Here is a 17,959-nt window from a genome sequence, read left to right as displayed (position 1 = left end):
TTTTGTTCACCCAAGTTTACACAGTCAGTGTCATCTTCAACTTCTTAGTATCACTCACCCCATATATCTAATTAGTTACCACATCCTATAGTTTCTGTTTCCATATTTCTCAAACTTGCCTTCTGTCCATTGACACAACCGCTACCCTAATTTAGGTACTCATCACCTCTCTCATACTACTTGCCATAACCTCTGAATTGGTTTTCCTTCCTCAAGCCTTTCTTCACTATAATCCATTCTCCTTGCAGCTACCCAAGTGGATTTCCTAAAGCACAGGTCTAAGCTAGTCACTCTTACTATCACCACCCCCTAAACACCGCCACATACCCCCCACACACACACATACTCAATAAACTCCAGTGGCTCTGTATCACCAGCAGAATTAAATGTAAATTCTTCTATTTTATATTTAAAGTTCTGTATAACTTGACCTCTTTCAACATCGTCAATGTCCTTATATATTATTCTCCTCTATTAAGTCTTTGATCAAACCATACCAATCTACTTGCTGTTCCTCACAAATGATAATTCATCTCCCAATGCTGAATAACTGTTTTAATGACTGCTGTGGACTGATTCCCATCTCTGTGACATTGCATTGGTTGCTCTGCCATGCCTAGAATGCTCTCACTCCTCAACTCCATCTCTTCAAGTATCCAACCTCCTTTAAGACTCTGATCAAGTGCCACCTTCTGCAGGAGAACTGTCGCTGGTACCTTCAGCTACTTGTGTTATCCCTTCCAAGCCAACTTGTATTTGCTTTGTATGTATCATACACACACACACACACACACACACACACACACACACACACACACACACAGAGATGTATTGATTATAGATGGACGGATGAATATATGAATGTATATATGTATATACACTTTTTCTCCCTTGATAGAACATAAGCTCCTTAAGGTCCGGAACTGTTTCAGTTTTGCATCTGTATCCCCAACACCTAGCAAAGTGCCTGACACATGGTAGGCCTTTAACAAATGCTTGTTTGAACATTTATTAAGTACTACATGTGTCATTGTGTTAGGGAGTGAAATTTTAAAAATTAAAATAAATCAGCCCCTCTCCTCAAGCCATTTTAGTCTACTAGGGATAAACACATACATAGATAAAGAAATACAAATAAATTTGAAGATTTAAAAGAGGACTAACAACTAGAGCTATACATAAATCATGTAGGCGGCTTCTAAGCTGTGCTTAGAAAAAAGCTAAAGATTCTAAGAGGCAGAGCTGAGAAGAGAGGGCATTCCAGGTATGGGGAATAGACTAGGCAAAGGCTCAGAGGTGGGAGATATACACAGAAGAGCCAATAGGCCAGTTTGACTAGAACAGCTAGTATGTGAAGGGAAATAATAGGCAATGAGTAGAAAGTCATCCTTCAAGCATGGTATTAATGGAAAGAATACTAGCTCTGGAGTTAGAGGATTGGGATTTAAATCTTATCTCCAGGTATTTCCATTTATATGACCTTAAACAAGTCATTTAACCTTCCCGGGCCTCAGTGTCCTCATCTGCAAAATAAGAGGATTGGCCTAGATAGCCCCTGAGGTCACCTCCAGCTCTAGAACTGTAATATTATGAGAAAAAGGAAGGAGAAGAAGAAGATGAAGAAGAAACAGTATTTATAGTCCTATATGTCACGTGACAGAATTTTGAGGTATATTTCAGATGAGAGTCATTAGAGTCATTCTTCCTGGAAGCCCCTAATCCAACACCATAGTCTAAACTCCTGTAGAATGAGTTTTGTAGGACAGAGACAGGCACAATTCCTTGGGTGGCATCGTCCTACAGGGAAAGCCTGCCTCAGGCTTTCTGGATCCACAAAACACTCCAGAGTTAGAATCTTTCTTATTTAATTTTTTTCTTTTTTAATTATAAATTTAATAATCATTAACAAACACTTCAACATACAAAGAACATAAAAAGGCATTTTAGACAAATCTGTGTCCTGTTGCTCTGTTTTTTAAAAAGTATATATTAAATTTAACAAGGTAATAACAAAACTGCCCTTTTATTTGAATCTTCTTTTGAATGTAAACTTATTTTTGTTTTCATTTGGATACTTTTTAAAATGTTTGTTGATGTTCCTTCTTTTCCTTTCTTTTTTATTTTACACATCCAACACTACTCACTAAGAAACCTTTCCCAATAGAAGCTACCCTTGTAAAAAAAATAGATAAGCAGAGCACATCGAGTTATTGACCATTTCTGAAAATTTCTGTCTCTTTTTAGTTCATCACCTCTCTGCCAAAAGGGTCCTCTGAGTCCTGGGTGGGTTTTTAGGTTAGTGTCAGTCTTATGATCATATGACAGAGGCGATAGATATTCATAGGTGTGAGTTTTCTCCTTCACAGAAATGTACCAGATTCTACTCCCTGTAACCCTACCTTAGTTATAGGTATAGAAAAAAAAATTATGTACCCTGTGTTTTAGGCACAAGCTTGCCAGGAACATTTTTTATTAATCTAGATTAATCTAAGCTTTTCAGCTTAGAATAGAGAGCCAAAGAGAACCAGCAATGGCTACGGTCACCTGTTGGCTTTGAAAATCTCTCTGACAAATGGAATAACTTTTGAAAAGCTGTTTAAGCAGTCCTCGACCCCTCCTTTTAAGGATTTTCCTTTGGGGCAGCACTGCAGAAACATTAGGGTGCTTCCACAGAAAGTTTATGTGGACATTTCCCCTTTGGGAATAGAGAGAAAACATTTCTTCTAAATTCTAAGATCCCTCTCAGCCCACCTCAAGGCATTATTTATAAATTAACAAGGTAGTAACAAAATTAGTATAATTATTATATTTTATTTTTATTTATTAGTATTTATAAAACAGAAATGCCTGCTTATGTCTCTCTCAGAATACTCACCACGACCACATCTACCTGTCATCGAACAAACCCTTCTGATTCCTAGACATGATTGGGAGCCAAAAAGGCAACGCAGGAAGGTGACAAGAAGAATTTTACATCAAATTTTAGATACATTAACTCATCTGATCCTTACAATAAGCCTATTAATTGAGTTCTGCAGTGTATTATTCCTCCATTTTACAGGTGGGGAAATCAAGACTCAGGAAAGTTCGATAACTTTCTCAAGATCACACGGATAGTAAGTGGTTAGGCAGGATTTGAACCCAGTTCAACCTCCCTCCAAAACTAATAGTCAATAAACATGTATTAGGAACCTGGGGTGCTAGGCACTTTGCTAAGCATTCTATTCATCTTCATCACCCCCTGCTTGATGCTCAAAGAAATGTTCCTGAGCCCCACAGGATTCCATAGACCTTGCATCCTGCACTTAGCAAAATTCCACCATTTCCAGACTCTCATTCATTTAGCTCCTTCGAAAAAAGGCCCTAGAGGGAAGACTTGTCTGTAGTTTTTGACCCCATTACTGTGACTATTGTATCTTTTCCCAAAAGATGAAGTCCTTCTCCAAATGGTGCTGGGCACCACTGCCCAGTGTAATGCGAGGAATATGAGACACAAAGTCCAGGATAGTAGAGCTGTAAGAGAACTCAGGAACTGACAAAAGAGTTCTCAGCTCAAATCCAAAGTGAAGACAAGTAAGACTCAAGGATACCGGGTATATATGGATAGGCCATTTCTGCCACCAATTCATTCCTTGGCCTAAGAAAATCCTCTCTGGAATCAACCACTGGAATGTCTCTATCCAGGCCAGATTCCCACAGGCCCTGGAATGGATTTTAGATCAAGGCACATTTGTGAGGTAGTCGAGGGGCACACATCCAATTTCACAGAGGTGTTATTCTTTTAGCAGATGGGAGCTCCCACTTTGGCTACACAAAGAAATGTAACCATAGGAACCAAATATAACTCGTGTCCTCTGAAGGACCAATGCATTGAGTACTCTTCTTTCCAGGATTTATTCTTTCAGGTCGTGTGATGAATGATTCTGAAAGGGCAGGCTTGGGCCTTCTCCTCCACTGCATGCTATTGGCAGAGATGTATGGGTCTGCAGATCAAGCCATTAGCCCAAGAGCATCTCTGCTGGCCACAGCATCTAGAGCACTGACCTCAGAGGTGGAAAGCCCTCTTCCTTCAGGATAAAGCTCAAACAATCCCTTCTTACAAGAAGCATTTCCCAATTCCTCCCAACTGATAGCTTCCTCCGACCCTAACTACCTTGTATGTATTTTGTATCAGTTCTGTATGTTTTTACTCTCTATATATTTACATATGTATATGCCTCTCCGTTAGAATGGAAACTCGTTAGGAGTAGGAACTATTTCCTTATTTAGTATTTGTATTCTCAGTGCCTATAGCATAATTCCTGGAACATAATAAGTACTTAATTAATGCTGATTGATTGAATGATCTGAGTTCAAATCCTGCCCCAGATTATCTATGTGACACTGGGCAAGTTGCTTAAACTTGCCTCAGTTTCTCCTTTTGTAAAATGCACTTACCTCTTAGGGTTGTTGTGAGATCAAATGAGGTAATCTATGTAAGGCACTTTATAAACCTTAAAGAACTATATGTATATGTGAGCTATTACTATTCTTATCTTGTAGACATACACATAGGCAGTGATTTCTCCCACTTCCCAATCCTAATAATTGGAAATAAGCCCCAGAGCCTTTATTGTACTGTGTCCTCATCATCTACATACAATTGATACAAATTCTGGAAAGTTGTAAACAGGAAATTGGTACAAATCTCACATGTTGATGTGAGGAGTTGAGAGAAGTGAATGCAGGTCCTCCGTCTGTACTAAAAAGCTTTACTGGGTTCAGCAATCCCCCAAAACAAATTTCCAGAAGGATGACAACATCATAAGGCAAGACTCAGGACAGAAGAATATTGTCTAGCCCAAGGGACTAACAGAGAACCCTACTTTGATCTTAGCCACCTTCTGAGTCTCATAAGTACCCTCCCTGAAAAGAACACTATATTATTTAATGATGGGAAGTCATCCCACTAATCCTACAAAGAGCTACCCCACTATGTTAACTGTGAGGCCCTTCTTTATGTAGTCAGCAAGAAAGCTTAATAAAGGCTCATAGCTAAATTTAAAACAATTGGTCTTGGATTCTCCTTCGACCTTCCTTCTCTTGTGTGGTCTAGTCTTTTGTGGCAAACAGAATGCAACAATAATCCTTTTGGGGGGTTTGTTTTTGGTCTGGAGACAAAACACCTTGTGAAAGTGCAGACAGCACATAAAAAAGGGTTAAATAGAACTGGAAACTCCCAAGGGTGCCAGTTGGTTAGGCATCGATGAGGCAGCAGGGGAGTATTGAAAGCTATGTTGACTCAGTGACCTATTGTTCCCAGCCCTGCTGGTCAATTAGTGCTGGGGAAGGTGACACCAACTCTTTATCTTTTTGCATTACCTGCTCAATCTTACATTCTCCTACCCAGAAATTGTCACGTACGCACTACCTTGGGGAGGAACTGAGACACAAAGGCCCAAACACTTTTGCTGAAATGGACTCACCTCAAGTGTCTTTCTCATTCTGAAAGTTAGAAATAAAAGCTGGCCGCACCTGGAAGCCACTGCCTTGACATGCTTATAATAAACTCCTTTTATTTCTCTTTGTCCTGAGTTTTGCCTCCTCAAGCAGAGTAAAAGCCCAAAGAATTTTCCTTTTAACCAGAGAAAGTGAAGAGATAATCTTACTGACCCACTGTGCAACAAACAGGCACACCCAGGCAAACAGCAAATTCTTTTCAGACAAATAATTTCTTAAGTAGGTCAGTGAGCCAGACAAGGCTCTGATAGCTCATGGTTTTATTCGGTTCTGGAAAGTAGTGCCCTTGCTTGACATTGGCTCACTGTTAATGTTCATCTGCTCTATGGCCCTCTCTGCCAAGAACAAAAGTTCTCCAGCTCCCCCAGTCCAATGATGACTCTGCCTCCCGTGATCCTTCAGTCCCTCCTTCCAGCTGGGAAAATTACACTTTCCATCAGCCCCCTTGCTGAACAGGTGCTACACCTACACATCTCTTCTACCTCCAAGCTATCTATAGAGAGCACAGAAAAACAAACCCCCGAAAGACTATGCACACAGTAACCTCTTCCCTGTCTTCTTTCCTACCAATACTCCTTCCCATCCTCTGAATTCTGTGTCACAGGCTAGCTTTTTGTTGCACACACCATTTTCCTATAATTATGTCATGTGTTTGAATCCCATCTCCCCTGTGAGATTATGAACGGCCGAGGGCAAAGAACATTTTCTCTTCCTCCTCCTGTACCCTTCGAAACCCCTCCAGACTACTCCACTTGAATTCCAGCCCTCCTCTCCCTCCCACTCCTGGACTCTGGTTTGGAGATGTCTAGAAAGGGAAGTAGTGGCCTGTATCCAGACAAAAGCTCACCTTTCACTCTGTAACATGCACGCACTCCTACCAGCTCTAGTTCCCATATATATGTCATCTTTGCCCTATTAGAATATAAGTTCTCTTGGCCCAGAGACCATTTCACTTCTGTATTCGTATGCCAAGTTCTTAGCATAGTTCTTGACATATAGTAAATACTTAACAAATACTTCTTTAATTTCAATTGATCAATAAACATGTATTAAGTGCCTACTATGTGCCAAGCACTATGCTAAGCACTTTATTCATTCACTCATATTTGGGCTTATTTAAAGATCTGTTCAAATACCACAATGAAATCACTAAGAAGAAATGCAACTGGGTGAAAGCTTTAAAAACTTTTAAAAAATAAAATTTAAAATATGTATATGAAACATATATATATTAATATAAAATATAAAAATGGGATCTTGTATTTATCTTGATTATGTAGGGAAGATCAGTCAGTCATATAAGAAGCATTTGTATCTACTATGTGCCAGGCCCTACGCTAAGCAGCAGTGATACAAAGAGGCAAATGCCTTATATAGAGGCCTGATCTCAAAGAGCTTACAATCCAATGCAGAGATGGCATGTAAACAGCTCTGTAAGACATATACTGGCACATAGTAGGTGCTTAATAAATGTTTGATTGCTTGAAATCTATTTATAAATGCATTATTCAGTGAAGGGTTGAACTTAGGGATGGTCCAATAAATTAGGATATGTCCATATAATAGAATACTATAATGCAATCAAGATCGACAAGTTTGGGGAATAAAAAGAAATCTGTTAGGAAATATGTCCAAGTGGTGGTGGGGGGGAAGCCAAGCCAACCCATAAAGATAAGAAAACCCACAAGGGCTCTTTACCCTTCAGACTACTTTGTATTTACTTGGCATATCCTTTATATTTGTGTACATGTAAATGTCATATTTCCCTGGAAGAAGAGAATCTCCTTTAAAAGCAGCAACACACACACACACACACACACACATACACACACACACACACATACACCAACACACCCTGCCTCGTTCAAAGAAGGCACTGGATGACAGCTATTTTTTAAAAAATGGATGAGAACAAGGATGAACAACCGATAAAGAAACCTAAGGATACCAGCTCTTTTATGACTAGAGTCTGGGAAAAGGATAGAAATAAAAACAGGGAAGGAAACCACAGACAATTTGTGAAATCGCTTAGGGGAGCTGCATTGATGGCAACTCCCCAACTCCTCAGCTCCTTGTTGTGTGAGTTCCTGGTTTTTACATAACAGCAAAACGTTATTCTGAGGAACAAATCTCCCACTGGGGCCAAGCCTGACAGCCTGCTTTCATATGGCATGTTAAGCATTATCAAGTACTTTGCACACAGTGTCTCATCTGATCCGTACAACAGCCCTTTGAGGTTTCCTGCCAGTATTATTGCCTTTTTATGGAGGACTAAGCATGAGGCCAAAGGGCCAGTCTCAAGATTGGCAAGCGGAGAAGAGGGCTTCGAACCCAGGCGTTTTGATTCCAAGGCCAGCCTTCTCTCCGTTGAGAATAACGTGTCAGCCAATTCCCCTGCCTCCTATATTCCAGAACAGTCCAAACATATTCCAGAACACCTTTCCTGAGAATCTCTAGGGGAAGAGCAGCTGTCGCAACATCAGCGAGCTTTTGTAGATTCTTCCCCACCTGGCAAATGATAATAATGCTTGTATAGCACTTACTATGTTCAAAGCATTGTAATAAGCACTTTACAACTATTATCCCACTTGATCTTCACGACAACCCTTACTATCCCCATTTTACAGATGAAGAAACTGAGGCAAACAGAGGTTAAGTGGCATGCCCAGGGTCACACAGTTAGTAGGAGTCTGAAGTCAGATTTTAAGTCGGGTCTACTTGACTCCAGACCCCATGCTTTAACCACTGTGCCACCTAGCTGCCGCAATGAAAGATGCAAATCAAACCACGCAGGCTCCGAAACAATCCATCCTTCTTTCCTCCCTTAGCTCTCAAACAATGAGAAAGCCCAACAGCCCAATAACAGGAAGGAGCTCAACCCATCTGAACTGAAAGAGAGAGCAAGAGAGGAACAAATGGACCCCCACACTCCCCTTTCTCTGAATGTCTCCCCGTAAAACAGCGTCCTCTTTTCCCCTGTCTCTCCGGTTACACTTAATGCCTTGGTAAAGGAGGGGCTCTGATGCCCATGGAGTGAGCACCTCAGTTTCCTATCCTGGCTCCAACATTAACAATGCATTAATTGTGGTGAGAAGAATGTACCCAGATCTTCATACTTTTCCAAGTCTTGCACGCACTATCTCATTTCTCAGAATATTCCTGCTAAGACAACAGAGAAAAGATTATTATTCCCTTCTTAAAGATGAGATGAAGTGACATAGATACAGTCCATCAGCTGGCCTAGAATACAGATCAAATTGTCTCGCTTCTGATCTCTTTTTGGTATCAACCGTCAACTATTACTGAGTTCGTTCTAAGAAAAACAAACAAAATTAGCCTGCACATGCATGTTTATTTCTCTCAAAGGTGGCTGGGCATGCATATAGAGATACGCATGGGAGTTTGTTATCAAAAATGAGCCCAAGGACAGACAGACAAAGGGGACCTTATATCTTCAGAGTAATTCCCCCTCACCCCTCCCTTCCCTCCTTGCTCAGGATGCCTGTTATCAGTCAAAATTATAGTCTCCATATGTGTTAACCATAACATGAGAAAGGAATTTCTTAATTGGATAGATTGCAAATACAATAAGAGAATGTCAAGGTGTCAATTGAAATTCTAGATCCAGGATGTCTGTGTTTCTTTTATCATTAACATGACATAATATAATGTAACATAACATAACATAGCATAACATAAGAAAAGTTCCATTATTCAAGATAGTGTCTGGTTCAAGGCCTCCTGCCCTTGACAGTCATAAACAGCGCATGCTCCTGATTGGCTTCTTCTGGCCTTGTAGTTGCTGACACAGGAAGAGAGCAAAGCAAAGCATGTCTGTTATGCCAGAGTTTGCAAAACATTATGGTAAGTTAAGCTCAGAGTGAGCCAAAAATGCCTTTCTCCTGATTGACCAATCCAGATTTTTAGGCCTTTCTCAGGTCTTGGGGGTTCAAAATGGTTTAGAGAGGGTTTCACATAGCAAACAGCAAAATCAATAAAAATAATAGTACTTATTTTTATATTAACTAGCATGTATATAGTGCTTTAAGGTTTACAAAGCACTTTACAAATATCTCATTTGACCTTCACAACGATCCTGGAGATAGGTGGTATGATTATCTCCATTACGCAGGAGAGGATAGTGAGCCCGATAGAGTGGCTTGCCTAGTGCCGTACTGTATGCACTAGGCATGAGTCTGAATTTGGACTGAGGTCTTCCTAACTCTATGTCCTGGTACAGAGCACGGTACCACACAAAATTGGGAAAAGTAGTAATGTGTGCCAAAGGCCAGTCCACTATCCCAGCTGCAAACAGACCCCAAATCTATCCTTTTTTCCTCTAATAACTTCCCAATGTACTTGTTTGCTTGCACCATGAGACTCCCATTCAAGAAGCAGAGCTTTGTTCCCTTTCTTGGCACAAGGAATATTCCATTCTTATCTGACACAGACTGTAGGCTTTGGTGGCCAGAGTTAGGCAGGAAAGTCTCTTGTGGGTATTAATCTTGTCTGTGTTATTCACATATACTTATAAAAGTAAGCTCATCTAACTGATGTATAAATGACGTTAATGAAGGCAGACTCAATATAACATAATGTATAGAATGCTGGACCTCAAGTCAGAAAGACCTGGGCTCAAATCCTGCCTCTGACACTAATTCATTGTGTGTCAATGGGCAAGTATTCTTGTCTTTTCAAGCTTCAGCTTCTTCATCTGTAAAATGGGGGTGATAATACCCACGTGGCTTATTTCACATGGTTCTTAGGAAGGTCAGATGAGATAATGTGTGTGAAGTGCTTTTCAAGCTTTGAAGCACTCTATAAATGTCAGCTATTAATGGCTAAAATTTAAGGAGTGCTTTTAAGTTTGCAAAACACTTTACATACATCTCATTTGACTCTCACAAGAGCACAAGAAGCAAATGCTAACATTATCCCAATTTTGCAGATGAGGAAACTGAGGCTAAGTGACTTGCTTAGTGTCACACAGGTAGTGAGAGTCTGAGTCAGAATTTAAGCTCAGGTCTTCTGGACTCTGTCCACCATATCCACTATGCTACTTACTATGACTGAACTCTGACAGTGGAATTCAGGATCCCCACAAACACTTCTGATCATTTGCAACCCTGCTAAAAGGTGCAGCAGGTGAATCCAGATTTGGCCATTAACCACACAAAGAAGACCTCGACCTGCATAAAGGCTACTGAACTGTGCCCAGCTCCAAGAGCAGCAATCAGGAGCCACAAGGCACATGCACTCTTTCATCTGGTCCTCTTTTGTGACCAGCAAGACATTTGGGAGAGAGATAGTTACGGGGTGGAGGGAGTCAGTAATTGCCTGGAGTTTGGGTTTTAGCTTCACGCTAAGGTTTAGGGCTCTGTCTAGACGGGGCTTGAGTCAAACTATGGCTAGGAGTCCAGGGGTTAGGTAGTTAGTTATCGCCCAACATTTGGAGGTCACTCTAGGGCCAAGGTTTCAGGTCAGTCTGTGGCCAGGTTTGGAGGGGAGTCAGTCTGATTAAGGTGAGGCACCAGTCCATAATCTATATTACTACCTAGTCTTACCCTATGCTATGCCCAGTCTCTTTGTTAGCCTGGGGTTGACCAGTATGTGAGTGATAATCCAACTCCTCTCTAACTCTCTGTCTTTTTCCTCAGTTGCCCAAAGGTGCACTAAGTCCTTCCTGAGAGAAATCGGGAGTCAGGTGGTAGATGAGCTCCCTGGCTATGCACAAATCATCTTTCTGAAGACAATGTAGATGAAGCAATTCAGGATAACAAAGGAAGTAAGGATAACTTGTATGAAGTAATTAAGAGAAAGTGGATCCAAAAGAAAAACATACACACTGAGCACAAATATGCAAATGAGGACATTAAACCAAAAATCTCAAACATTTGTTTCTACCTTTTCAAAATAAAAACATAGTGACCAGCAAAATGACAGAGTAGGGGAAGCAGTACAGCTAAGCTTCCCATACAACCATTCTAAGACAGATCTAAGAAGAGCCACCAGCCCATTCAGTCTTTAGGAAATCTAAGGAGAAACCACAGTGAGGCACCTTTCCAGCCCAAGATCACAAATTCAACTCACAGGCAAGCAACCAATGTAGGAACTATGGAAAAGAGAAGGGTCAGGATCACAGACTCATCACCCAAACCAAGTCTTCCAGAGGAGCCTGGATCTCTGATTCAACTCCCAAGGCTCTTCATAGGCAGCTGTGCAAGGTTTCCTGCTTATCATCAGTTCAGTTTCTGGGCAAGAACAGGACTAGGCAAGCAGTTCTGGTTGCCCAAAGGGTTTGGATCAAGGGCTTAAGTCCCCAGGTCTCTGAAAAGGGCTGGGCTAATGCCATAGTCCCTCCTGGTAAGCCTTTCAGTGTGTTGACAGGGGCTGGGGCCAACTACTGTGTCCTGGAACACTACACAAGCGCAAGTCTGTAACTATATTGTCCAAGCAAAACCAGCGTCAGGAGCCTGAAAAGCTCTGGAGGGGAGTGATCACATGCTCTTGATCTGACTACATACCTCTGAAAGTCTGCAGTACTCTGGCTCAAGCTACCTCTGTGATCTTTGGAGAAAGCAGCATCTGAAGGACATACTAGTAAGACCTCAGATATGACAAGTCCTGACTCCCTCCAGAAGTGTGCAGACCCTGGTCCTAACAGAAAATCATAATCCAGATTGTAATCCAAGAAGGTCAGGAGAATTAGCAAACAAAAAAAATGTAAAGGTCTCTTATGATGCCAGGGACCGTAAGATAAGACATGTGCTCAGATAAGGAAAATAATTCCAAAATGTCTACAAGCGGAACCTCAAAGGAAAACAAATCTTGGCCACAAGATCTATTAGAATTCCTAAAAGAAAGGAGGCAAGAATTTTTTAAACGATATTATAAATGAAACGATCGTGTAGAGCAAAGAAATGGAAATGAGGTGAGAGCTTTGGAGCAAAAGCTTGGAAAGAAATTTAACAGCTTAGTACAAGAGGTACAAAACCTGACCCAGTAAGAGACTCCTTGAAAATTAAAATAAGCGGGGATGGCTTCTCCCGGATGACCCCTGCTTGTTGTGTTGAACAGTCCAAGCATGAAAAAGAAGGAGTGTCTCTTGTTTACATAGTAGTTATGGGAAGAATCCTTCAGTTATTTGCCTGAATTCTTCAGAAACCTCCCCTGAAATCTGAGAATGGCTTTAATACTGAGGAAAAAGAAAAATTCAAAGCTGTATTTTTACTGGAGAAATCTGACCTTCATCCAGTTCTTGAAACAATGTCATTTATTTCAGAGCAAGCTGTTTATTACCATTTGAAACCAGTAGCTCTGAAACAAGAATATGAGGGCATTCATCTCAGTTAAGACAAAGTATTTTCCAATGCTTGAGCTAGTATGGGTCAACACATGGGTGAAAAGTTCTAACAGGATTCTGGCTCCCCATTGCTTGAGACAGTTGGATGTAACTTAACCTTCAAATTGCTCAGTCTACTCAGACAAAGCTCAAATTTCCTCATGCCATGTTAGAACTTGGAATAAACAATGAAGATTCAAAGAAGTTGGCAATGGTTTGCATGGAACTCAACTATCAGGAGTTGTTTGAGTTCTATAAGGAATTAATGACCCTGGAAGTCCAGCTGGATTCCTTTGTGTGATGTTTTTAAAACTCATCTCTATTGCACTCCAGGCACCTCATTATTTTATATCAAAGAGAGATCGCTAAGCTGTGTTTTCTGAAGGATTCAATGACTTTCTTCCTATAAAATTATATGGCTTCTCAGACCAGTAGCTTTTGCCAAGAGAGATTGTTGTTAAGAATGATGAGGTTCTAATTGACTTTCTCTTGTTTTGTGAGCAAATTGCAATTGTTAAGAACACTTAAGAAAACAAAAGCTAATACCAAAAGAAATTATAATGGGCCAAACAAATCAACAAGCATTTATGAAGTGATTACCAAGGGTCAGGCACTGTGCAAAGTTCTAGGGATACAAAGAAAGACAAAAACAGTCCCTACTCTCAAAGAGCTCAGAGGGGAGACAATGTATGAATGACTGACTGTACAAACAAGATATAAGTGATCTCAGACTGAAGGCACTTGTATCAAGGGTGATTGGGGAAAACTTCCTATAGAAGACAAGGGTTTAGCAGAGACTTGAAAGAAGCCAGGAAAACTAGGAGGGCAAGTTTTCCACACATGGAAGAAAGCCAGTGAAAATTTGTGAAGTCAGAAGAGAGCTTAGTCTGAGCAATAGCAAGGAAACTGGTATCATTGGGTCATAGAGTAAATGGAGGGGACTTCGGTCTAAGAAGACTAGAAAGGTAGGAAGGGCTCAAGTTATGAAGGGCTTAAAAACTCAAACAAAGGCTGTCTTTTATTTCAGAAAAGTCATTGAGGTTTGTTTTTTCTTTTTATTGAATAATATTTTTCCAATTACATGTAAAAGTAATGTTAGTTTTTAACATTCTTTTTTAAAAAATTTTGAGTTCCAAATTCTCTCCCTCCCTTTCTCACCTCCACCCTTCCTGAGACAGCAAAGGAATTTGATACAGGTTATACATGTGCAATCATGCAAAACATATTATCATATTAGTCATGTTGCGAAAGAAAATAGAGACCCAAAAAAATCACCATGAAAAAAAATGAAGAAGATTAAAATAGTATGCTTTGATCTATATTCAGACTCCATCAGTTCTTTCTCTGGAGATGAAGGTATTTTTCAAGGTGAGTCCTTTAGAATTGTCTCATATTGCTGAGAAGGGCAATCTTTCACAGTTGATCGTTGTACAATATTGCTGTTACTGTGTGTAATGTTCTGTTTCTGCTCATGTCATTTTGCATTAGTTCATGTAAGTCCTTCCAGTTTTTTTCTAAAAGCATCCCACTCATCATTTCGTATAGTACAATAGTATTCCATTACATTCATATACTACAATTTGATCAACCATTCCCCAGTTGATGGGTATCCCCTTGATTTCCAATCCTTTGCCACAACAAAAAGAGCTGCTATAAATATTTTTGTACAAATGAGTCCTTTTTCTTTTTTTTGTTTTACATCGCTTTGAGATACAGACCTAGTAGTGATATTGCTGGATCAAAAGGTATGCACAGATTTGTAGGCCTCTGAACATAGTTCTAAATTGCTCTCCAGAATGGTCAGATCAGTTCAAATTCCACCAACAGTGCATTAATGTCTCAATTTTCCAACATTCCCTGCAACATTTATTATTTTCCTTTTCTGTCATATTAATTAGCCAACATGATAGAGATGAGGTAGTACCCCAGAGTTGGTTTAATTTGTGTATCTCTAATCAGTAGTGATTTAGAGCATTTTTCATACGACTATATAGATAGCTTTGATTTCTTCATCTGAAAATGGCCTGTTTATGTCATTTGACCATTTATCAATTGGGGAATGACTCATTTTCTTATAAATTTGACTCAGTTCTCTACATATTTGAGAAATGAGGCCTTTATCAGAGACATTTGCTATAAAAAAAGAATTCCCAGCTTTCTACTTTCCTTCTAATTTGAGCTATATTAGTTTTGTTTTTGTTGGCTTTTTTTAATTTACTATAATCAAAATTACCCATTTTATATCTCATAATGCTCTCTGTATCTTGTTTTTTCATAAATTCTTCCATTCTCCATAGATCTGACAGATAAACTATTCCATTCTCCCTGATTTGCTTATGCTCACTCTTTATGTCTAAATCATATACCCATTTTTACCTTCTCTTGGTATGTGATGTGAAATGTTGATCTATACCTAGTTTCTGCCAAATTTTATTCCAGTTTCTCTAGCAATTTTTGTCAAATAGTGAGTCCTTGTCCCAAAAGCTTGGATTTGGGGGTTTCTCAAACATTAGATTAGTATGGTCATTTAGCACTGTGTATTGTGTACCTAATCTATTCCACTGATCCACTGTTCTATTTCTTAGCCAACACCAGATTGTTTTGATAATTACTGCTTTATAATACAGATCAAGATCTGGTATGGCTAGGCCTTCACATTTTCCTTCACCTTCCTTCACATTTTTTTTCATTAATTTCCTTGATATTATTGACCTTTTGTTCTTCCAGATGAATTTTGTTATTATTTTTTTCCAGTTCTATAAAATAATTTTTGGTAGTTTGATTGGTAAAGTACTGGATAAATAAATTAACATAGGTAGAATTTTCATTTTATTGTGTTGGCTCAATCTACCCATGAGAAATTAATATTTTCCAGTTATTTGGATATGACTTTGTGTGGAAAGTGTTTTATAATTATGTTAATGTAGTTCCTGGGTTTATCTTGGCAAGTAGACTCCCAAGCATTTCATGTTGTCTACAGTTATTTTAAATGGAATTTCTCTTTCTCTCTCTTGCTGTTGGACTTTGTTGGTAATAAGTAGCAATGCTAATGATTTATGTGAGCTTATATAATATCCTGAAACTTTGCTTGAGTTCCTAGTTATTTCAAAGTGTTCTCTAAGTATGCCATCATATCATCTGCAAGGGGTGATTGTTTTGTTTCTTCATTGTTTATGGTAATTCTTCTATTTCTTTTTCTTGTCTTATTGCTATAGCTAGAATTTCTAGTGCAATATTGAATAATAATGGTCATAACAGGAATCCTTGCTTCACCCCTGATCTTATTGGGAAGTCTTCTAGCTTATCTCTATTACAGATAATGCTTGCTAATAGTTTTAGATAGATACTACTTATCATATTAAAGAAAGCTCCATTTATTCCTGTTCCTTCTAGCATTGTTAACAGGAATGAGTGTTTTATTTTGTCAAAAGCTTTTTCTGCAGCTATTGAGATGATCAGATGATTTCTTATTATTTTCAACATAGTCAATTAGGCTGATAGTTTTCCTAATATTGAACCAGCCCTATATTCCCAGTATAAATCCCACCTGGTCATAGTGTATCATCTTTGTGATGTATTGATGTAATCTCCTTCCTACTATTTTATTTAAAAATTTTGCATCAATATTCATTAGGGAAATTGGTCCATAGTTTTCTTTCTCTGTTTTTGCTCTTCTTGGCTTAGGTATCAGCATCATATTTGTGTCACGAAAGGAACTTGGAAGGACTCATTCTTTGCTTATTTTTCCAAATAAGTTTATGTAGTATTGAAATTAATTGTTCTTTAAATGTTTGGTAGAATTCATTTGTGAATCCATCTGATCTTGAAGACATGTTCTTAGGGAGCTCATTGGTGGTTTGCTCAATTTCTTTTTCTAAGATAGGGTTATTTAAGTATTCTGTTTCTTCTGTTTATTTGACCTATTTATATTTTTAGAAATGTTCATCCATTTCACTTAGATTGTTAGATTTATTGACATTTATTTGGATAAAATAGCTCCTAATAATTGCTTTAATTTCATCTTCATTGGTGGTAAATTTACCCTTTTTATTTTTGATCGTGGTAATTTTGTTTTTTTTTCTTTCTCTTTTAAATAAAATTAACCAAGGCTTTATCTACTTTATTGGGTTTTTTCGTAAAGCCAGCTGCTAGCTTTATTTATTTGTTCAATGATTTTCTTACTTTCAATTGTATTAATCTCTCCTTTGATTTTCAGGATTTCTAATTTTGTGTTTAACTCAGAATTTTTCATTTTTTTTCTACTTTTTTTAGCTTCAGGCCCAATCCATTGATCTGCTCTTTCTCTATTTCACTGATGTAAGCTTTTAGAGGTATACATTTCCCCCTAACTACTGCTTTGGTAGCATCCCATAAATTTGGACATGTTGTCTTGTTGCTGTCATTCTTTCTAATGAAATTATTTATTGTTTCTATGGTTTGTTCTTTGACCCACTAATTCTTTAGTATTGTATCATTTCATTCTAATTTATTTTTAATCTATGCTTGCATGCCTTCTTATTGAGTGTAATTTTACATCATTATGATCTAAAAAGGATGCATTTAATATTTCTGCTTTTCTGCATTTTGTTGAGAAGTCTTTATCCTTTAACACATGGTTAATTTTTCATGTATGTGCCATGTACCACTGAGAAGAAAGGTACATTCCTTTCTATCCCCATTCAATTTTCTCCAGAGGTCTATCATATAAAACATTTCTAAAATTCTATTCATTTCCTTAACTTCTTTCTTGTTAATTTTTTTTGCTAGATTTGTCTAGCTCTGTCAAGTTAAGGTCCCCCACTAGTATGGTTTTATTGTCTATTTCCTTCTTTAACTCATTTAACTTTTCCTTTAAGAATTTGGATGCTATACCAGTTGGTGCATATATATTTAGTATTGATATTACTTCATTGTCTATGGCACCTTTTTTTTTAGCAAAATGTAGTTTCCCTGCTTATCTCTTTTAATAAGATTGATTTTTGGTTTTGCTTTGTCTGAGATCATTATTGCTGCTCTTGCTTTTTTTTTTTTAACTTTAGCTGAAGCATAATAGATTCTCCTTCAGCCCTTTACCTTTACCCTATGTGTGTCTCTCTGCTTCAGGTGTGTTTCTTATAA

The 17,959-nt window shown here is 38.6% G+C and overlaps 1 pseudogene; it reads left to right on the top strand.

Moving 5' to 3' along the window:
• Window positions 1-12,535: 12,535 nt before the first annotated feature.
• On the top strand, window positions 12,536-13,142 carry LOC118841331 (annotated as a pseudogene).
• The last annotated feature ends 4,817 nt before the right edge of the window (window positions 13,143-17,959 follow it).

This window comes from Trichosurus vulpecula, chromosome 3, assembly GCF_011100635.1.
Source record: "Trichosurus vulpecula isolate mTriVul1 chromosome 3, mTriVul1.pri, whole genome shotgun sequence".
NCBI lineage: Eukaryota > Metazoa > Chordata > Mammalia > Diprotodontia > Phalangeridae > Trichosurus > Trichosurus vulpecula.
This window is presented reverse-complemented; position numbering and strand designations above follow the sequence as displayed.